The sequence below is a fragment of the Staurois parvus genome, unplaced genomic scaffold (assembly GCF_062004578.1).
Source record: "Staurois parvus isolate SC_StPar_1 unplaced genomic scaffold, SC_StPar_1.0 ptg000380l, whole genome shotgun sequence".
NCBI lineage: Eukaryota > Metazoa > Chordata > Amphibia > Anura > Ranidae > Staurois > Staurois parvus.
This window is the reverse complement of record NW_028318176.1, coordinates 514406-533007: the sequence shown is the minus strand read 5'-3', so window position 1 is coordinate 533007 and position 18602 is coordinate 514406. Positions and strand designations below refer to the sequence as shown.

At 43.4% G+C, this 18602-nt stretch overlaps 1 long non-coding RNA gene across 1 annotated transcript in view; it reads left to right on the top strand.

Annotated features, from left to right (window-relative positions):
* Positions 1–394: 394 nt before the first annotated feature.
* LOC149455953 (uncharacterized) overlaps positions 395–18602 on the top strand; it is a 528482-nt gene continuing 510274 nt past the window's right edge. The window contains exon 1 of the long non-coding RNA XR_016313983.1: positions 395–495. This is a non-coding gene — a long non-coding RNA (uncharacterized LOC149455953). The remainder of the gene's footprint in view (positions 496–18602) is intronic.

The window sequence follows — 18602 nt, the reverse complement described above, 5'->3', positions numbered from 1 at the left end:
TGAACACTATGGCGGATTATCTTTAAACAATCAGATGAATTATATATCACTAGTAAATGCAAACAAATGCATGATTTTACAGCAGGGATTTAGCAAAACTGAACCTGGCGCCATCTTGTGTACAAAATGCAATTAGCAGCACAACACTACTAAATGCTTACAAATACAAGAAAAACATTTTATCTTTCACAAATAAATATAAAAGAAAAACAATTTTTTCATTACAACAATATATTTATATAAAAAAAAGGCAACAGTATGTTATACATTTTAAAAAAGATTATACTTAAAAAATTCATTATAAAAATATAATGAAAAAAAATGTACTTAGATTTACCCATTACTAATGAATGCATTTACATCAACAATTTAACATTCTGAATTTGTTTATTTTCAGGACGCTTAATGATGCAAAGTGTTTGTGAACGAGCCCCTCTTTTGTGACCTGGACCATTATCAGATGGACAGTCCTATTCACCCCTGAATCTCCTGCAGGTACTGGATATATACATCTGTGAATTTACAGATTTCTGTTGCTTGCTCAACCCTGATACATAAATGTAATGTAGAGACTTATGAGCTGTTACTGATATCTGGTTTGTACTGCTGATAGTGCAAAGTTTTTCTATCAGTTCTGTAAGAATCTGTCAGAATCTATATGGCGCTTTGAATTTATTAGTGGAAAACGCAGCACTGCTTTGAAATCTGAACAGGTCTCATAATACCAAGCACAGAATGAAAGGTGGGGGGTGGGTCATGCAAAAGTCCCCAACCCACCACCTATGGGATCAAGGCAGACTGGGGAATGTTCTAGAGGTTGTGAGCAATTTGCATGCTTACCTGTGATTGGTAAAGGTTATGTCTCCTGTCTTCTATACGATCCTCTGGCACAAGCTGTCACTTATAAAAAACAGAGGATGTGTCACTAAGTGTGTAATCGGCTATTGAACTCAAGAAAAAGCACATCCTGCTCTCCCACCTTTGTCGTGACTCTTTTATGAGGTTTCTCTGAAAGGGGACTTTAAGTTTTAGTAAAATTTTAGATTGAGCTTAGCTATAGAAATAGCAATTGCTAAGCCTAATAGCTGAGCTTAATGTGTATAATTCTAAGTATTTATGTTGATTTGTTGTTTAGTTATTAATTTACTTAATTTTGGTAATATAACAGGTAAATATTTTTTAATACCTACAATGAAGGGCCCCGGCCTATTCAACCCACAGGCTTGAGTCCAGAGTTTTCTTCTTAATGTTAACAAGTTCTGCCTACAATCTCATTAATTTAGGTGCAGACATATTTATATGCATATCAGGAGGGGGGACTTTGTTGTTTGCTACTACTGTCATCCAGTGTCTATACCCAGCCTAACTGAAGTGTTAGAGGGAACCTGGAATATTAGAAATAAATGGACTTCCATTGTTGACTCTGTAAGTTCCAGAATGCTCTCCCTTGCATTGCTAAACTGGAACAAGTAGGCAGCCATAGAGGTCTTAGAACTCTAATTTCCCACACTGCATACTTGTTCCTGGTCAGTTGCTTGCTAAGTAGTGGAGCCTAGATCTAATTTACAAGCCTGTGTTTTTAAAAGCAAACCAACAGTGGCTGCTCCATTTTTGCTCCACTGATCTCTTTGTGTATGTTTAAAATGGCCGGATGGTGGGCTTGTATTTCAGGAGTGTTGTTTATAATAAGGCAAAGGCGGCCAGTGCATCCTTTAAATGCCTGTGATCAAGCTGTGGTTAGTTCAGATTACAGACTAAAGGCACAGAGCCACGCTGATCGGCTCTGTGCCTTTAGTCTGTGATCTAAACTGTGATCACTGTGATGACCAATACTATTGTTTGCATTTTAGAGCCGGTCCCTTCCTCCTCTGCCACCATTCTCCTGTTCCTCATTCTTTTTCATCTCCTAGCGTCTTAGCAGTTCTCCTGCCAATCCTATAAGTAAAACAATAAATAGAAAAATCTTGTGAGCTGCTATTCTAAGTGCAAATGCCAAATTATATTCTATGTAAATAATTGTGAATCGCTCACACCGTACACATACCCATACAAATGTGTTAATTATTTTTACGTAGCAATGCGGTGCCGTGCTCCTCTATCAATAAATAAACAACGTAAATCATCCAACAAATGAACTATTATATAAGTGTCCATGCAAGATCCGTAGTTATTTTGCATTCACTGTTGTGTAGATATGGAATGCTCCTCAGTACACCTCGTGTGATATTTTCAAATACAATGCGTGTACACCTCCACTGGTTGTACTCTCACCTTATGTATATGACCAAACAGCTAAGTCAGGTCATATGTAGCATGTGTCCCTTATTTGGACTGTGGTGAGATGGTAGTGCTGTCCAGTGGGTGGGGGTCTCCTTCACTGTCCTAGTAATCCTCCTTGTTCAGCTTGGGCTACATCAAATATTATACATTCTGGTGCCTTTTGGAATAGAACAAACCGGTCGGCTGCTTTTGGATCTGCCTGGTTCATCCCTCTCCACAGGGTTCATGGTATGGCCCTGATAAATCAGTCCATTGAGGCTCCTTCCTTAATCTGTAGGCCAGTTAGGACATCCGACTGAAACCATTTTTTACTACATGTATAAGTCTGTGAATTTTTTGATGTAATAGATGCTGTGCCAGCACAACTGCAATTGCATCCAATTATTGCAGACTTTCCTCCATTTTTCAGAGTCCTTTGTATCCTCCAGGCTTTTTGGAAATCTCTAGACAAGAAAGAAACACCAGCCTGGTTTACTGCTCATTTGGTCAAAATCTCTCTTTAAGCAGTTCTCTGTAACACATACAGGATTTTCACACCGTCATTTGATGCCAGGGGTGTTGATAAGGAGCACTACAGGCATATTCTGTATCACCAGTTATGATTTTCCAACCTCTCTCAATGTAGCCATGGCCAAAGCACTTAGCAGGGTCATTGGAGCCACAGATTAAACTGAGATGGAAATTTGTAGACTATAAAATTCACCACGCTATGCACTAGTAGTCTTCCTCAAAGCTGCAAACTATGCCATTAACAAATTGTGTATTTTCCCTTCAAAAGTCTCTGTCTTCTGTACCAAAACATTCCTTCTCAAAAGTATGGAGACCAGCAACAAATAGTAAAAGAAACTCCAGTTTTTCAACAGCAAGTTTTTTTTTTCCAGTTTAGCAGTTATGTTTGTTGCGTAGCAGAGGTTTCCAAAATAGAAAGAGTCTGAGCAGGTATTTAGCAGAAATCATCCTTAACTGAGCTCCAGTGAGCAAAAATGTGGTACAGAGGGAGCATATGGACATTATAGGGGGCGCGCTGACCACCAGTGTTATGGGGGGAAAACATCAATGACCACCAACAGTCACTTATATCACCAGTATTAAAAGGGGCACATGGCATTGACCACCAATATTTAAAGGGGCACGTGCCACCACCATAAGGGAGTACCTAACTCCTGACCATTAAAGTATACAAGTTGTTCTGTGCATTACATAGTCTTGACCACTGTACCCTGACTGCTCTACTGTATATATTATGTCCTACATTAAATAAGTTTGTGAGCATGCAATACATCAGTTTTTTGAGGATGATTTGTCCTTTTTTCCTTTTTATATATTAAAAAAATAAAAATTCCATTGGTTATTAAATACAACCAAAAAAGCTCTATCTGTCTAGAAAAATGAATATAAAATGCATTTGGGTACAGTGTTGCACGACCGAGTAATTGCCAGTGAAACTACTACAGCACAGAAAACTAACAAATGTCCTAGCAATAAAGAGAATTACAGACTAGTTAGTAATCAAGTGGTTAATATACTGTAGTTCTTAAATAGTCAAAAGAATTGAAAGTAGTAGCATTCATTTAAAACGGCTTAATTGCCTTAACTCTGCCCTATAGCAGCAATACTGCTACAGGGCGGAGTCCTTGCGCAAAATCACATATACATTACGTGATTCATGCTCCTGCTGTGATCGCGGGCCTGGGAAACGCGTGAGCCAGCCGACCTGCCGGTGCCATGATTTGGTGCCTGACCGGTCAATCAACAGATTCAGGCCAGTATTGTTTGGCCTGGATCTGCTGATTAATCCTTGGCCTATCACACATCATCCTGTACCTGTGTATACATTTACACAGGTACAGCAAATGATGCAATCTTCTCTCTCTGGGCACATTCTGTCCCAGAGAGAGAAGAAAGCAGATCCACTTTGTAGCAATTGTACCCACAGAGATGGACGCAGTTCAACCATTTTGCTCCAACCTCCATCTTGGAAAAGGATCATCCATCTTGTACAAACAAGTTTCCTCATCCCCCTCCCCCTCCCTCTCTGAGATCCACAGTGACATGTAGTCGGTGTGTGCTGGAAGTGTCACAGGCAGGCCAGAGCACAGCAGGTAGCTCCGAGCTATAAAACCTCTCTGAGCTGGGTGCCGGGCAGTCTAAGAAACTGTGCAATCTGGCACCTCGTAAAAGGATAACCCAAGCCTTCCCCTGAGTTCAAAGACATTCCAGAGGAGTCATAAACTAGATACCACTTTTAAAATCCATTTTTCGCCTATGTCTCATATCTTGGAATATGAGAGACTTACATAAAAACCAGGCATATCTTCAGATTGGTCACGAGAAGAAAAACCGTTTGATATGTCACACTCCTTGTCTGGAATATATAGGAAAGCAGAAAATTACATCTCTTGAACCATTCAAGTATGTATTTCATATTTCATATCTAACTGTTCCGCAGATGCGTCTGCATATTAATCTACCCGCGGGTGGAATGTTACTTGTGCCTAGGAAAAGTTATGAGCCAAAATATAAGCTAGGAGAGATTTTGGTTCTAGCTTGGGTCTCCGCCTAGACACCCCTCCCCAAATGAGGCATTGGTCCTTGGCTTCAGAAACACCCCCTGCTGGGGGACGACAAAATAGGCTGTCAGGCCTAAGAGTTGAAGTTGAAGAAATCTCCCTTTTAACATCAGAACCAACTTGGGAGACGGTGCCCTTTTGCTCTGAAACTTGATCTGCTTAACCCAGGACTTCTGGCAAGTACTCTACCTCTCTAAACTTCTTTCTGTTACCTCTTTGCTGTGTTATTGCTCTCTGTATTTGTATATATATTGGTTACATCTTTTTTCTGTAAATATTTTTATTGCACCCGTTTGACCTTTTAGTAATAAATCTTACTTTCTGAAAGTGTTGAACTGTTTCTAAAGCTTTTTAATGCAACTTACGAATTCATGCCACTGAAGAGCGCTACTATGTGTGTTTAACCCTCTGTATAACCTGTCTGCGGTGACAGTGGTGCACAGACGTTTATTTCAACCATCATAGTGTTATTGCTGATATTGCCGAGTTTCCTCTTTCTCTGTACAAAAAGGAGGTGGTGGCAGTGTGAAAGGTTAATAGCGTAATTAACCTGACCCAGTAACAATCGCATTCAGGCTGCCACTACATCGATTTGTGGTCCATTAGCTGGAAAATTGTTGTGCAGGGTGCGGCTGGGCATTGTTACGCACGTGACATCGCGGTTTTAGATTGGCTAGTCCTTCGGTCACAAGTTTGGTGAGAAGGGCTGGGGTCTGACGCGCGATCATCACACACTTGAGTAAAAACAGCACACCTTTACAGTAAAAACACATAGGTCACATTTAACCCCCTGATTGCCCCTCAGTTAACCCCTTCACTGCCCTGTCACCAGTGTCATTAGTACAGCGTACAGATTTTTTTACTGATCACTGTATTAGAGCCATGGGTATATGTGGAATAACTCCCCAAATTACATTCTGCTACTTCTCCTGAGTATGGGGAGACCACACGTGAGAGACTTTTTGGCAGTCTAGCTGCCTACAGGAAATATTCCAATAAGCACCTTCAGGCTTTTAAAGGGCTTTATTTCCTTATCACACTTTCTGACTACCTATCACAGTTTCGAAGGCTCTGAAATGCCAGAATAATACGCCCCCCCAAATGACCCATTTTTGGAAAGTAGACACCGCAAGGAATTTGTTAAGAAGCATGTTGAGTATTTTGCAGATCTCGTTTGTTGCCACAAGTTTTTTCAAAACTTTGTAAGAAAAAAATGATATCTGCAAAATACTCACCATGCCTTTTTTTAAATTCCTGGGGTGTCTACTTTCCAAAAAGGAGTCATTTGAGGGGGTTTGGTGCTGTCTTGGCATTTCAGGGCCTCCGAAACTGTGATAGGCAGTGAGGAAGTGCAACGAGGAAGTTAAGCACCTTCAAGCTTTCAAAGTTGTCATTGGATTTCGGGCTCCTGTATGTGGCTAGGCTCCCAAAAAGTCTCACACAAGTGGTATCCCCATACTCTGGAGAAGTAGCAGAATGTATTTTGGGGTGTAATTCCACGTATACCCATGGCATGTGTAAATAATATATCATTTAAGTGACAACTTTGTGTAAAAAAATAAAAATATATATGTGTATATATATATATATATATATTTTCCAAGAACTTTTGGAAAAAAACAAAAAAATCTTCCATGGACTCAACATACCTCTCAGAAGATAGCTTATGGTGTCTACTTTCTGAAAAGGGGTCATTTGGGGGCGTTTGTTTTGCCCTGGTAAGTAAAAGCCCAGAAAGTAAAAGATGTATAAATTCCAGTATCTATACCATAGTTTGTAGACGCTAAAACTTTTACACAAACCAATCAGTATGGAGTTACTGGGATTTTTGTTTTCTAAAGACATGTTGGCCTAAATTTATGAAAAAATTTCAGTTTTTGAGATTTTTTATGACAGAAATGAGAAAATATCAGGGTTTTTTTTTTTTATTTTCTCTTTTTATTTGTTTATTGCACACAAAATAAAAACCCAGATGTGATCAAATACCACCAAAAGAAAGCTCTATTTGTGTGGGAAAAAAAGGACATAAATTTTTTTTGGGTACAGCGTTTCATGACCGCACAGTTACCAGCTGAAATAGTGCAGCGCCGTAACACAAGAAAAGTCCTGGTCAGTAAGAGGGGTAAATCCTCTGGAGAGCAAGTGGTTAAAAGTGTTTTTTGTTTTCAGAAAACAGTACTTTTAAGTTATTTTTGTACCTGGGTGATTTTTCATATTTAATTGAAAATATTTTCTATTGTTAGTTAATAAATAATGCCAACCAGGTATTTATCCTTGATATCATGAGCCCTTCTATTCTGTCCAGGAATTTAGTTCATTTAGTTTAATAAATCCCTTACTAATTGCACTTATATGAATGAATGTCAGTGTTGGCAAACAGCAAGTTAATCACAATTTAGAGGTTCTATAACAGTGATGGCGAACCCGTGGCACGCGTGCCACAGCCGGCACGCCGAGCCTTATCTGTGGGCACGCCAGGAGAATTCCGTATTTTTCGCTCCATAAGACGCACTTTTTTTCCCCCCAAAAAAGGGGGGAAAATGTCAGTGCGTCTTATGGAGCGAATATAGAGCGGCCGGTTCGGTATTTCCACCGCCGCCGTGTCAGAATACCGGGCTGGCCGCTCAGCTCTGCAGTGGGACCTTACCTGTTCCTCTATCCAGCGGCGCGCTGTCTTCCCGGCTTCTGTAGTGTGCGTGACAGCCGGGTCCCAAGTGCGCATGCGCAAGAAGCAGTGCTCTTTGTGAATGGTAAGGCGGTACCTGGGACACATGACAGATCCCAGAAGCCGCCGGACCAATCACAAAGCGCAGCGCTTCTCGCGCATGCGCACTGGGCATCCGGCTGTGCGACGAGCGCCCACACTACAGAAGCCGAGAAGACAGCGCGCGGCTGGATAAAGGAACAAGTAAGATAAAAAAAAAACTCTGCGGAAGTAAGAGCGGGTACCTGTCAAATTCAGGTACCCGCTCCCCCTCCGTCCCCAAAGGTCAGCAGTCATCTGTACTGTCCGCAGTCTCTGGTCATCCCTGTGCTGTCCGCAGTCTCTGGTCATCCCTGTGCTTTCCGCAGTCTCTGGTCATCTCCTGTACTGTCCGCAGTCTCTGGTCATCTCCTGTACTGTCCGCAGTCTCTGGTCATCCCCTGTACTGTGTCCGCAGTCTCTGGTCATCCCTGTACTGTGTCCGCAGTCTCTGGTCATCTCCTGTACTGTGTCCGCAGTCTCTGGTCATCCCCTGTACTGTGTCCGCAGTCTCTGGTCATCCCTGTACTGTCCGCAGTCTCTGGTCATCCCTGTCCTGTGTCCGCAGTCTCTGGTCATCCCTGTACTGTCCGCAGTCTCTGGTCATCTCCTGTACTGTGTCCGCAGTCTCTGGTCATCTCCTGTATAATTGAAAGCTCTGTTATTGTGTTTTTCTTTTAAGACAAAAGCTGTTAATTAGTTTGCACTACTGTACGAGTTGTTTTTTCTAAACCAAAAGCTCGATATTCAGGTTTCATTGCAGTGTTGGCACTTTGAAAGAAATAAGTTGGTTTTGGGTTGCAGTTTGGGCACTCGGGCTCAAAAAGGTTCGCCATCACTGTTCTATAACAACATTGTTTTAGATTTTACATTTCAACCTGTTGAGAGTATTGAAGAAGGTTCAGAATTTTAGTTAAATGGCTCCCTCTAGTGACTAGCTTAAAATAATAAATGTCAGTAATGTATTTGTTTTCTTTTGAGTATTCATTTCTTGTTCAAACATTTTATTAACAATAAATCATAATGTTACAAACGTTACAAACAGGGAGACTTTGTTAGTGTACATTGGACATTGAGGTGGCAGTAGGACATAGAAAAAATGAATGAGGATCACGTTACAAATGTCTATATAGTTCTAGCGGAAACAGGTATATAAAAGTCGACTACAGATAACATCATTGTCCCTGCCAATCAGAGTATTGTCTCCCAGGTGCAAAAAAGAAATAGGGCGAAGTTTGGAGGGGGGGCAGACGGGGGTGGAAAATAGGGGAGGGAAAGAGGAACAGCAACAGTGACTCCATGAGCATTCAGCAAGTTTGCAGCAGACCTCAGGTGCTGCCTACGAAGGACTACTGACAGTATCCTTGGCACACAGTATACCAATCAAGGGAGAAGGAGTGATTCATCGAAGTTAGGCGGGAGGAAATGCTCTACCCAGGGGCTCCATATGCGTAAAAATTTAGGATTCTTGTCTAGAATTGTGGCTTCCACCTTTGCATGTATCATGGCTTGTGTTATTCTGGTTTTGACGGCCGCAACACTTAGGGTGGGGGATTTCCAGGATTTCGCTATAACTTGTTTAGCTGCCGTCGTAACTTGCATAAGGAGCTTGAATTGTGAATTGGAAACTCCAGGGGGGCACCGATTGAGTAGGGCTGTCGTTGGGTCGGGTCGTAGAGTGATAGTGCTAAGTGTAGATATCATGGTGAAAATTTCATCCCAAAATACTTGGGCTACTGGGCAGTTCCACCACATATGGTAGTGTGTTCCTAGGTCTGTGCAGCCTCTAAAACAGTTGGGAGAGTAATTAGGGGTGAATTTTGCGATTCTCGCTGGGACCAGGTACCAGCGGGTTAAAACTTTATAATTTGTTTCCAGTGCTACAATGTTCTGTGATGAAGATTTTGTGTTGGCCCAAATGCGATCCCAATCAGATAGGTCAAGTTTCTTGCCTAAATCCACTTCCCACTTATGGGTATACAGAGGGGGGGACGTGGTGATCGAAGTTGTGAAGAGTGAATATAAGCAAGAGATAAGCCCACGTCTGTGAGGGTCTTTGTAGCATGCTCGTTCGAAGAGAGACATGGCCTCTGGCTGATTAGTTGTTGTAGCGTAGGGGGCGTAAAAGTGTTGTAGCTGCAAGTATCTGAATATCTCGGAAGCTGGGAGGCTATGTGTTTCCCGCAGCGAGGCAAAGGATTTAAACTTATTCCTCTGTAGGAAATGATGTGTGCGGAGCAAATTAGCAGAGGACCAGGCTTTGAATAAAAGGGGTGTCTGCCAGGCCGGGGGAAAAGCTGGGTTTCACAGGAACGAAAGCAGGGGATTATGTAGTGATTGAAGGGGATATCGGGTTTTCAGCTTGTCCCACATGGATAAAAAATGAGAAGTGACGGGATTGGTTATAGAGCGGCGGTCTATTGGCCTCAACCAGAGTAAGTTAGCCGTAGATAAGGGGTCACATTCTATCGACTCTAGTGCCACCCATTGTGGGATTTCAAAGGTTGCATGATATTTAGGTAATTGGGCTAAATGCGCTGCTTGATAGTATTTGCTGATGTCGGGTAAGCCTAGACCACCATTGAGCTTAGAACGGTATAGGATGGAGCGAGGTATACGAGGACGAATTTTGCCCCATACATAGGAAAAAATGCGACACTGCAGTGTGCGGATGTAGTGAGGGGGGACTGGGACTGGGAGGACTCTAAATAGATATAGGATTTTTGGGAGGATTGACATTTTGATAACTGCTATTCTGCCTAGCCATGCGAGGGGTAGGGAAGACCATTTGGTCAAAAGGGCCGAAAGATGGTTTAGCATCGGAAGATAGTTAGCTGCATAAAGGTCTGATAACTTAGCGGTCAGTTTGATTCCCAAAAAAGGGATATGACACTGTGACCAAGGAAATGGTAAAATCCGCTTTAGATGCGTCAACTCTACCGGGGGGAGAGAGATGTTGAGTGCTGTTGATTTATGGGGGTTTATTATTAGCCCAGACAGCGAGCCAAATGCCTCGAGAAGCCGGAGTAGGGATGGAGAGGAGGTCAGTGGAGATGTAAGAAAGAGCAAGACGTCATCCGCGAAAAGACATAGTTTATGATGCATGCCTCCTATCTCCAGACCCCTGATATCCGGATTAGCTCTGATTAAGAGGGCGAGAGGCTCTATAGCCAGGGCAAAGAGCAAAGGGGACAGAGGGCAGCCCTGTCTCGTGCCCCTGGAGATTGGGAACTGAGCTGACCTATGCCCCAGATACCTAATTCTGGCCGAAGGCTCTCGATACAGCGAGAAGACCCAGGTTAAAAAATGTGGGCCGAAACCCCAACGATGCAATATATATCTGAGGTAAGGCCATGAGACTGTATCGAACGCTTTCCTGATATCCAGGGACAGGAAGCAGGCTGGGATATTACGGGACCTGGCTAAGTTAGCCAATAGAGATGCACTCCTAATATTATCCCCCGCTTGCCTAGTTGGGATAAAGCCCACTTGGTCGTTATGTATTAGAGAGCCAATACACAGGTTAAGGCGGGAAGAGAGGATCTTGGCTAACAGTTTGATGTCAATGTTGAGGAGAGAGATTGGCCTATAATTGGACCACTGCGTGTCATCAGAATTCGGCTTTGGGATCATTGATATGTTCGCTTGTACTGTTTCATGGTTGAAGGTTTGGCCAGACAGTAAGGCATTAAAAGCATTAGTGAGGATAGGTGTAAGGAGATGGGCAAATTTTTTATAATAAGTGGCTGAGAAGCCATCTGGTCCTGGGCGTTTACGTAGTTTTAGATTTTTAATGGCGTCTAAGGTTTCGGCTGGGGAGATGGGTCGCTCAAGTGCCACTAATTGGCACTCCGAAAGTTTCGGGAAGGAAATGGAAGTTAAAAGGGCCTCTGCTTGTGCGGGGTCAAAAGGTGTGGAAGAGGAGTAAAGCTGTGCCAGGTGTTTTTGGAAAATCTGTAGAATGAGTTCTGGGTTGCTAGTGTGGTTGCCAGAAGAGGTGCGTAGCCGGATAGGTTTAGTAAGCTGGTCAAGCCTGCGGAGTGAGAGGGCCAGGAATGTATTGGGTTTATTTGCCCTAGTGTAATATTTGTGCCTAGATCTGCGGAGTGAGAGTTCCGCTTGATCTGTGAGAATGAGATCTAGAGCCAATCTAGATCGCTCCAGGGCCTCACGGTTGGCAGGCGTGGGAGCCGCCTGGAAAGCTTGATGGGAGCAATCGTAGGCCTGTTCCAGGGAGAGACGTTGTCGCCGTTTGGTTTTATTTAAGAAGGATGCTTTGCTAATGCAAAACCCTCGCAATACCGGTTTATGTGCTTCCCATAACAGGAGAGGAGAAATATCAGGCGATTGGTTAAGAGAAAAATAGTCTTTAAGGGCTGCTTCAATTTCTAGACAGTGAGCTGGGTTTGCAAGCAAGTTATCATTGATGATCCAGGAGGGTTCAGCAGGGGATGGGGCTAGCGAGGTCATGGCCGTGAGTACGGCGCAATGGTCAGACCAGGGGATTGGAATTATTTCAGAAGTTAGGAGCCGGGAGGTAGAGGCGGTGGTAATAAAAATATGATCTATCCTGGAGAAAGACTGGTGGGGATGAGAATAAAAGGTGTATTGGCGTTTAGCCGGGTTGAGTTCTTGCCATGTATCTATCAAAGAGAAACTGTGTAGTATGGCTTGGAAGGTTTGTTCAGAGGCAGGGATAGGAGATGGTTGAGGGGATTTGTCGAGAAAGGGATATATTACACTGTTAGAATCTCCGCTAACAATTAAAGTTCCGCGTTTATGGTGGTCTATAATCGAGAGTATGTGGGAAAGGAATGGTGAAGGGTCTTGGTTTGGGGCATAATACGCAACAATGGTGACATCTACGTCCAGGAGTTGCCCTACTAACAGGAGGTAACGACCCTCCGGATCTTTGATTTCGGTACGTAGAGTGAAAGGTGTTGTGCGATGAAAGGCAATCAATACCCCCCTACGTTTGGTGGAGGCAGAGGCTATATAGACCTGAGGAAATCGGGGGCCAAAAAACTTAGGAGTAGAGTTGGGAGTGAAGTGTGTTTCCTGTAGACAGACCACGTGTGCTTTGAGTGTAGCAAAGGTTCGGAAGGCCTTATTACGCTTCTGTGGAATATTGAGTCCCTGTACATTCAGGGTAAGGATATTTAACGAGCCCATGGGAAAAGTGCATAGTGGTTAGAGTAGCATGTCACTACCTCCGGGGGTGGAGCATGATGGTTACTGTGGGAGATGAGAACGCTGCGGAGTGTGTTGTGCAGAGTCATGGAGTCACGTTGGAGAAGGGGAGGAGGGGTACGGTATGTGAGAGGCAACAGGGGAAAAAAGGGTGTAAGAGGCCATTTAAGGCCTAGAGGGTGGGTTCCCAAGGACACCCCGAGTCAGGGCGGGCTAGGGAACAATAGTAGCCCAAGTGCTATTAAATAACCAATAACACAGGGGCTAGGTTGGAGTGTGCAGGTACACGGACCGTAAGGATGACAGCAACGAGATTGATAAATGATGGCGAGGTCCCGGTAGAACAAGTGCATAAAATAAAAACATATTAAAGAAAATCATGGTATCCTAGGTTCAGACGGCAGTAGCTGTACTAGTGAGATATCACAGGGGAAGGGTTGTGGCATCACATGCCGTCGAAGCCCAGGCTCCCAAATATAAACTAAGCTAGAATGAAGCCCGGGGGGGGGGGGGGATGTGGAACAATTCCCAGGTAGAGGGAGAAAGAATATCAACGGTGGTAACCACAACGACAGTCAAGAGGGTACACCTTTAGGTGTATGTAGCCAAAAGAAAAAATGAGGGAAAAAGAAGAATAGTCGTGGGATATAGTTCAGTCCATGGTATCTTGTGAAGATAGACCCGGAGACAAAAAACTTCCTCGTTTGTGGAGGTTGAGTGGGCCTTCAGTAGCCCGCGCGGGGAGGGATTTCCGCGGTGAGCAGGATGCAGACCTCCGCTTGGCACTCTCCGAAGGCATTGCTGGGGAATGTAGTTGCAGGATCCGCAAGGTGTCTAGGAGATCTTCTGGAGTCTTGCAGGTGTAATCTCGGGACTGGTATCGGAACCGCACTGCGAAGGGGAAGCTCCACCTATACTGAATAGCGTGTTGTTGGAGCACTAGTAGGTGAGGTTTCATAGCCCTGCGCTTGGAGATAGTTGTGGGGCATAGATCTTGGAATAATTGGTAGGTATGTCCCTGGAACTGTAGAGATTCTGCGTTACGGGCAGCTTGTAGGAGTTGCTCTTTGGTGCGGAAGAAGTGGAGCTTGGCTATAATGTCGCGTGGAGGACCATCTGTGCGTCGTGACGCTAATGCTCTGTGGACTCTATCCAATTCTAATCTCTCGATTGGGATAGCTGGGGCAAGCTCTTGGAACAGAGCTGTAGCCGTTGATTGGACATCGATGATCGTTTCCGGAAGGCCACGGGTACGCAGGTTTGAGCGCCGTGCCCGGTTTTCAAAGTCCTCCAGTCTAGTCAATAATGTAGCGATTTCGTCACGCAGGAGATCCAGGTCATCCGCATGTGTCTGAAGCGAGGCGTCAAGACCATCTACCCTCTGTTCTAGGTCCGCGGTGCGCTGTCCTAGTTCACGGATTTCCCTAGATAGCGTGGCAGTGATGTGGTCTGAGGTTTGCTTCAAAGCTTTGTGCAGCATTTTTTCAAAGCGTGACAACAGGTCAGGGTATGTAAGGTCAGGCGTCAGGGCTTGTGCAGGGACATCAGTTTCAATGTCAGACTCACCCTCAGACGTGCAGGGATGGCTGGGCTGCGGATCCTGCAGGGCTGCATATGCCCCTGCTGCTTGTTTGCTTCCACGTGTTGGGGCGGTGGCCATCTTTGTGGAGGCCTTTGCCAGGGCCTCCTTGATTGTTTTGGTGGAAGGGGGGACCTGGTGCCGAGGCGCCCCCTTAACCATTGTGTAGTTTGTGGGGGGGGGGCTGTTATAGTGATTTCAGCCACCCTGTTCTCCCTCTCCTATGCCTGGGCGCAGTGTAGGCAGCGGTGGGCGGGCCTGTGTGCGGCTCACCACGGGGACACGAGTCCCCTGTCAGAGATCTCCGCTCTGCAGCAGGTGATCCGCCGCGAACCAGGGCGGATCAGACCCTGGATGGATTGCCTCGGGGATCGGGTCCCCCCCAGGATATATTGCGGGCCGGGACCCGCTGCTCAAAAGGCGCTGTCACCCGACGGGGAGACGGAGCCTTATCGGGACATGTCCGTCCCGCCGGCCGCGCATGCGCACTCCTGTGTATTCATTTCTTATGCAGAAAATCAACCTAAACACACCTATTCCCAGCTGCAGGTTTTGATTTTTAACCTCTTGATCTTCGAAGGATCTTACCCCCTTCATGACCAGGCCATTTTTTGCTATTCGGCACTTACTGACAATTGCGTGGTCATGCAATACTGTACACAAATGATATTTATATCATTTTTTTTAGATTAATAGAGCTCTTTTGGGGGAATTTGATCACCACTGGGTTTTTTTTATTTTCTATTATATAATGAAAAAAAGACCAAAAATTTTTAAAATAAAACAATATTTTTTACTTTTGCTGTAAAACATATCCAATATAAAAAAAAATACAATTTCTTCATAAATGTCAATTTCAAAAAGTGCAGCGCAACTGCTAATATGTGTACCATTAAATAAATATGTGCAACATTATATAACCTGATAAATATGTGTGACGTCCAACACAACCTGTATATATAACAATAAATGCATATAAACACATGTAAATCAAAATGGCAAATAAATACCACCAATCTCTTGTGCAATTCCCCTTATTTGTCAAGAACAGTATTTTGGAACTCATATTGCTATATGAACCTCATATGTGCTGAAAAAGCATATTTAAATGCATGCACATAAAAATATTGTAATAACTTTGTGAGTAGTACTGTTTAGACCTTGAAGAAGGGGACATTCCCCAAAAGCTTGTCCTCAAAATTGTATGTTAGTGCAAATAAAAAATGTATCACGGACAGTACTCAATTGTTTCTGTAAACATATGTGAAATTCATTACAGTTCCATAACTTTCTTGTGCAATTTCCTTTCTTTAAAGAAAATCATGCTTGATGGCATGCATATATCATGCATTCTTCATATAAACCTTCTAATGTGCTCCACCACAATGAACCAACACCACTCAAGGCTGCTGCTTACCTCAAGGTTTGACCCACACAAAAAGTAAGGTCAAATCACACTTTCCCAACACTCTGCGTACAGTACATGGTATTCTTTCTCCAATCAACTTATAACAGGTAAGTGTCATGTTAAGACCGCTGGACTGCAAACAGATCAATGCAAAATATAAAGCAAAAAGAATCTCATGGTGCAGAATTAGAACAACTAATTTGCTTTTATTAAAAAGATTAAGAACACTCACAAAAGTAGTGCACTTGTAACACCCAGTGTTACAATTCTCTTGTTTGAAATCGTGATGCGTGATGACGTCACGTGACATCGCATGTTCATGCGTTTACATTCACTTTTTCAGTACACACGAAGTTCATCTAGGGATTTGACTTCCAAAGTACTGTTCTTGACAAATAAGGGAAATTGCACAAGAGATTGGTGGTATTTATTATAAGTTTATTGCCATTTTGATTTACATGCCTTTATATCCATTTATCATATAAACAGGTTGTGTTGGATGTCACACATATCTATCAGGTTATATGATTTGCGCATTTTTATTTACTGTTACACATATTACCAGTTGCGCTTCACTTTTTTATACTGCTTTCTATTGCTGTTTGAACACATAACAGTGATTAGCTGCAACACATAATATTTATTTTTGGTTTTTTCACATATTTAGGTTAGCACAGAGGTTCCTTTTTGTCTTCATAAATTTAGGCCAAATGTATTCTGCTACATGTCTTTGGCAAAAATATCCTTATAAGTGTATAGTAATTGGTTTGCGTTTAGTAATAGCGGCGATCAGCGACTTATATCGGGATTGTGATGAGAACGACATGAGTGCGACAGGCAATCTGACACTAACTGACACTGAGGGAGATTTACTAAATCTGGAGCACTCAGAATCTGGTGCAGCTGTGCATGGTATCAATCCGCTTCTAACTTCAGCTTGTTCAGTTAAGCTTCAGCAATAAAACCTGAAAGCTGATTGGTTTCTATGCAGAGCTGGACCAGATTTTGCACTCTCCAGGATTAGTAAATAACTCCCCGCCTCCCTGAGTGGGAACTGACTGACTCTGACATCACCAATGACACTAATACAGTGATCAGTGCTAAAAATATGCACGGTCACTGTACTAATGACACTGGGTAGAAAGGGGTTAACATCTGGGGCAATCAAAAGGTTAACTGTGTGCCTGGCAAGTATTCATGAATTTACTGTGTGCTGATTTTACTAAGGGATGTCATGGTTTTTATTCCCTGCTTTGCAGGGAGACAAAAAAACAGCACATCCCCACTGTCAGTAGAGAGATCTGTGTTGTTAACCAACACAGCTCTCTCTCCTCATCATCTGATCGGCAGGTCCCTGCCACGAATCATTGGCCAAGACCTGCTGATCTGCAAGTGCTGGAGCCAGTGACAGCACAGCTAGGTTGGTGGGCATGTGCACTCCCTACTCAGAAATAAACAATCCCGTGTGTATATATACGCGATTTTGCGTAGCTGGACCCACTGTAGCAGTAAAACTACAGTGTGTGGTCATCAAGCGGTTAATATCTGCCTGTAAGGACACATTTCTGTATGCACAGTTACTTAATAGAATCTGATGAAGAAGCCGATGAGAAACAAGACAGTGAAAAGCTTTTGGTGTAAGAGCATCAAGGTAAACTATTGTAATCTTTATTTCCTGATAACATTGGTAGCGCCTACTAAACCATCTAAATGACATTTGATAAAACTAGCTTAACCTGCATCATCCAAGTAAATTTCTCACACACTTTACCAGTTAAAGCTACAGTAAGAAAATGAACATGCATACACAGTAATCTCTCTTACTGATTTCTGCATAGAGTGTGTCTCATTGCCCCATTAAGAGGCCCAGATATTGCAGTGGACCAGAGCTTTGACATGGAGCTTAGCGTTGCTGACATTTATAGTCTCCTGGGGCACCCAGGAACACAATATTTGAACAACTTCCCCAGGAATGGCCAGAACTTCTAGGCAAAAACAGTAGTGCAAAATAACAATACAATACACACATGGCATTGACTTGCAATGGCATAATACATCCTAGATTGGATCTAGAGTAGTAAAACAATAAAGTTGAGGATCCCTAAAAACGTATATATTTTAGTCTTAATGGGGTTTTAGGTTCTCAAGAAGGAGCTGAAAACAGGAGTGAAAGATGTGGTGAAATTAGGAAACTGGAACGCTCCTGTTGTCTGCCAACCATAAGGTCTGTTGGTCACGGCATTTGGAAGCTGTGTGGTGGGTTTTAGCATATGAGAATTCCAGCAGGAGATGGTCGTTGAGAATATGAATAACATCTTGTAGATTAGGCGGTTGTGTGGTTTTCCAGCATCACGTAACAGCTAGTCTGGCAGCAATGAGGGTACAGCTAGAAATGACTGTAAATGATGAGGCAAGGCCTGGATGCCTAGAGAGTCATCCGTGTACGAGTTACTGAAATGAGAAAAGGACTGATTCTTACCCAGAACCTGGTGATAATAGGGCAGGACCACCATGTGAGGAGTAGAGTTCCTGGGTGAATACAATTGAGCCAGCATTTCACCAAATGGTCTGGGAATATGGAGGTGAACTTGTAGGGAGTAGGGAATTGGCGTTCTTTCACACAGAGCTGCTTCGCTCCATTCAACACAGGATCTGTGAACAGATCCTCTACTGAATCAGAGTCGAATGGAACAGATATCAGTTTTGTGACATCAGTGGTGTTGATTTTTTTGTTTTCTTTTGTCCACATTTTGACCGTGGGCTGTGGCAAACCCGTGATGGCGGATTTCTGTCCGTTTACATCAGGCTACCTTTGATCCCTCAAGTTTAGGT